At 48.4% G+C, this 5,000-nt stretch overlaps 1 protein-coding gene across 1 annotated transcript in view; it reads left to right on the top strand.

The window, feature by feature from the left end:
• Positions 1 to 5,000, top strand: part of LOC117808830 (collagen alpha-4(IV) chain-like) — a 38,887-nt gene that overhangs the window by 9,948 nt on the left and 23,939 nt on the right.

Genomic DNA, 5,000 nt, shown 5'->3' with positions numbered 1-5,000 from the left:
GGGATTAAAGAAGGGGTAGTGGAGGAGCTTTCAGTTATATAACGGTCTTAAGGTTTGTGTTGTAAGTCTGCTTAGAAACCGAGCTAACTACACCGACTGAGAGCTCTGAGCAGAGAGGGGGGAGGGGGGACCAGCACCTGGATCCTGCTGTAGGAAGCACACACTGCAAAGACCCAGCCTCAGGTAGACGGATACATGGACTTTAGAAACTCTAATACAGGGGTTCCCAAACTCTTCAGCCCGAGACCTTATATATATATATATACATATATATATATATATATATATATATACATATATATATATATATATATATATATATATATATATATATATATATATATATATATATATATATATATGTATATTATTGGTTATAGATATATATGAATAAAATACAGATCCCTCTCCTGACCTTCACTCTGTCGTCTTCAGCTCTGAGGTGAAAGGACCTCAGAGTGTCAGACCTTCACTCTGCAGGATAAAGACCTGATAGCAGAGTGACGTCATGTTGGAGCGTGGTCCATTATAAGATAACATGGGAGGGATGAGAGATTGTTATCTGGTTTAGGTTTGAACACAAAATCAGAAAACAAGTCGTCGTTGGATTATCAGAGTTTTTAAGTTTTTGAACGACTGAAACAAGGATTGAACTTTGACCTCTGAGCACATTAAAAACACAGATTCAAAGAGATGATTTGAATAATTGTACAAAACAATGTGATCCATAAAGCCTGTACAAAGCTGCTGCAGCTGACAGTCAATGGATGGACATTACTGTCAACGATGGCTGGGGAGGGTGTTTTTTACCTTTCCTTTATGAAGCAATATTTATTTGTTTCATTGTTTTAATTTGACTTGCACATGTATTGTGATGACATGTTGATGAATTGGAACAGGCCATCTCAGGAGACGTAAAGGTGTGTGGAGTGTAGTGTGAGGACTCTCTCTCCTCTCTGAAGACCTGCAGAGTGTTTTGTGATTTGTCGTGGCGTCCTCCACATCCACAGCGGTGACGCCATCTTTGCTCTGCTATCAGCTTGTTGTGGCTGCGTGTGTGAAAGCAGATGTTGAGATGTCCTCCTGTCTTTAGTCTCTTTTTGGGGGGGGGGGGGGGCAATCACAGCCCTGCTCCCAGCTGTGAAGGTCTCTGAGGCCTGCCAGGTTCAGGTGTTCGGTGTACTCTGGTGGGACGGACCTGCAGGGTTCCCGTCCCTCTGGTGTCCCTCAGGGATCTGTCCTCGGTCCTCTGGTCTGTACTGGTTCAGCTGGAGGAAAGAGGAGAGACCGTGATGGAGGCTTGTCGCTCCATCCCGCGTCAAGGTCGTCAGGTTCAGACCGTCGGTCTTGTCGGCCAATCAGCTGCTCTGCTGTCTGCTCAGCCAATCAGTGATGGAGGGATGATGAGCGATGGATGGAGGATTAAAAGAAGACAGCAGGAGCTGGTGGGAGAGCAGATGGAGTGAGGCTATAAATGGAGGAGTGGTGGAGGCTGCAGGAGGATGGTGTGAGTGCAGATGGGTGGAGCAGATAGAGCAGTGATGGAGGATAAACGGAGGACTGATGGAGGGAGGATAAACGGAGGACTGATGGAGGGAGGATAAACGGAGGACTGATGGAGGGAGGATAAATGGAGGACTGATGGAGGGAGGATAAATGGAGGACTGATGGAGGGAGGACTGATGGAGGGAGGATAAATGGAGGACTGATGGAGGGAGGATAAATGGAGGACTGATGGAGGGAGGATAAATGGAGGACTGATGGAGGGAGGATGGTGTGATTGTGGTGACAGCAGATAGAGCGATAGCCACATTCCTGCTGCTGATAGCCACGCCTGACTGCTAACCTGGTTTACACAACGCTGCAGGAATGTGGCCGCTACACAAACACTGCTGCATGCTGGGAAACTCTCCGTCTGGGGCCCACAGAGAGAAAAAACACAGGCTGGGTACAACAGGGACACTAAGGGGGACAGCCGGATCCTCTTTACACGGTCTGGGTTTTAGTTTTCATTCTCTGAAGAACGGGGAGGGGACAGTCCACGACATGCACTTTAACACACATTCAATCAATTCAGAGACCACAGTTACCCCCCAGATCAGCTGAGACGGTCTGAACCCCAGAGACCAGAGACCAGAGACCACAGGTACACCCCAGATCAGCTGAGACGGTCTGAACCCCAGAGACCAGAGACCAGAGTCCTAAAGTCTGCAGGAAAGCGAGGAACTGAAACCTCTGGAGTCTGGAAAATGCAGATTTACCGAGCTCAGCACAGATCCAGAGACTTTGGGAAGTACCCGACCCGCAGGATGAGTTACACAGAATGAACCAGATCCACCAGCTGAGTGTAGACCTGATCCCCCTTTACGATGACAGTCAGATCATCAGGTTTATCCCTGGTGTGAGGGATGTTAGAGATTGATTGTGTTAATGTCTAGACTAGACTCTATGTTCTATTATTAACAAAGACCCAACATCAAGACCGGATCAGATCCAGTCCCCTCTTCCAGACAGGACTCAGTCTGATCTCATCTTAATCCACCATGAGCAGAGCACTTTGCAGCATTTAGCAAGTTACAGTGGCAAGGACAAACTTCCTTTAACAGGCAGAAACCTCCAGCAGGACCAGACTCATGTTAGACACACATCTGCTGAGACCGTGTTGGAGAGAGGGATAGAGGGAGATGAAGAGAGAGAGAGATGATAGTGGGGAGACGGATAGTAGTAGTTGTAGCAGCTGGAGTCTGGACCACGTCCACAGCAGCAGAGATCCAGAGGAACCTACGAGACAAGGGAGCTCAGGGACTCCAGAAAGGTCTATGGTTAGTAACTTTAATGGGACAGGAAGAGTTAAAGTGAGAGACAGGCAGAGAGAGGAGAGAGAGGGAAAGACAGGATCCCAGTGTGTCAGTCTAAGCCTATAGCAGCATAACTAAGACCTGGTCCAAGCCTGATCCAGCTCTAACTATAAGCTTTATCAAAAAGGAAAGTTTGAAGTCTACTCTTAAAAGTAGAGAGGGGGTCTGCCTCCCGGACCCTGACTGGTAGATGATTCCAAAGGAGAGGGGCCTGATAACTGAAGGCTCTACCTCCCATACTACTTTTAGAGACTTAAGGTACGATGAGCAGGCCTGTATGTTGGAGCGTAGAGGTCTAGAGGGGGAATAGGTCACGATGAGCTCTTTCAGGGGTCTCATCATTCAGAGCTCTGTAGGTCAGGAGAAGGATTTAAAGTCTGGTCTAGGTTTTATGGGGAGGCGGTGTAGAGATGTGCTCTCCTCCTTGTTCCACTCGTGCTGCAGCGTTTGGACCAGCTGAAGTCTGTGGAGACGTATTAGGGCCGCCTGATAAAGGGGATCACGGTCCTGGACTGTGCTGGTCCGTGTGTGTTTCAGTGTTCTGAGCTGCAGAGACTTTAAAGCTCTCATGCTCTGATTCATATCTGATCAACAGAAGCTGCTGCACATCTGTCCTCATTCAGACTATTCAAAGAGTGTGTGGGTCAGGGAAAATGGAGCACAATTGTCACTGACGTTATCTGATACACACACACACACACACACACACACACACACACACACACACACACACACAGAGTCAGCTGTCTGCTTCCTGAGAATCTCAGAGATGCTTGTCTGTCTCAGTGTTTACATTCCTCACTGTCTGAACACAGAGACAACACCATAAAACACAAAACAGACTCTGCAGGGGAACACAGACCTCACCCTGCAGAGTCTGAACCTCCATCCATTCATACGCTGTGAGCGGCTCGGGTCCAAGAGGACTGCAGGTTTACCCCCCTGCCCCCCCCCCAAGCCTTTTCTTTACCTGCTGGAGGAAACCACAAACAACACGCTCCAGTGTGTTCTGGGTCTACACCTCATCCCCCCCCGGCTCTCTGTACTCCTTGATTGAACATTCAGATTGTGTTCACAAACAGAATCTGGGACAAAGAACCCGTCCCGCTGGAGTCCAGCACCGACCGGGGACGTGTTGACATTCGTTAAAGGGGTCGAGTTTATCAAACCAGAGTCTGTTAAAGAACAAGGAACCAGAAGTGGTGCCCTGGTCTCCTCCTGCAGTCATCACACTCCGGCACTGAGACTGATGGAGACTGGTCAGACTCCACCAGCTGGTTCATGGAGGACGAGGGGACATGAACCCGGCTGTGCGAGAGTCCAGGTGAAGACAGGCACCCAGACAGGATGGAGGTTGATCCTTAAATCAAACTTTACTGTGAATGAGGCAAAAAGGGTCTTTGGTTCTGGTCTGGACTCACCTGGAGGGGGGGACTCTGTCCGAAGTCCGGCGCTCGTCGATGTCACCTCTCAATCATCGACCCATCAAAGTCCAGAAGGGTGGGACTTCTGATAGTCTGATGGTTTGGGGGGGTCAGGTCATCTGCTGGTGTCGGTCCTCTGAGTTCAACACAGAGTCTAACCGGAGACTTATGGGGGGCGCTGATTTCATTTACCTGCAGGACTCAGCACCTGATGAACCCGCCTCCTTCAGGAAGAGGAACCACAGGAACACGGCGGTCCAGAGAAGGTCTCTTCTTGCGGCCATGAGGTCACGATGATGTCATAATGGCGTGATAGGAAACATTAACGGCACAATAAAGATGTGAACTAAACTCTGATGTCATGTGTTGCTGTGATGATGTCATGTGTTGCTGTGATGATGTCATGTGTTGCTGTGATGATGTCATGTGTGGTTGTGATGATGTCATGTGTGGTTGTGATGATGTCATGTGTGGTTGTGATGATGTCATGTGTTGCTGTGATGATGTCATGTGTTGCTGTGATGATGTCATGTGTTGCTGTGATGATGTCATGTGTGGTTGTGATGATGTCATGTGTGGTTGTGATGATGTCATGTGTTGCTGTGATGATGTCATGTGTTGCTGTGATGATGTCATGTGTTGCTGTGATGATGTCATGTGTGGTTGTGATGTCACGTGTTGTGATGATGTCATGTGTTGTTGTGATGTCACGTGTTGT

This window comes from Notolabrus celidotus, unplaced genomic scaffold (assembly GCF_009762535.1).
Source record: "Notolabrus celidotus isolate fNotCel1 unplaced genomic scaffold, fNotCel1.pri scaffold_160_arrow_ctg1, whole genome shotgun sequence".
Taxonomy (NCBI): domain Eukaryota; kingdom Metazoa; phylum Chordata; class Actinopteri; order Labriformes; family Labridae; genus Notolabrus; species Notolabrus celidotus.
Note: the sequence above shows the minus strand (reverse complement) of the source record. Positions and strands in the feature narration are given on the sequence as shown.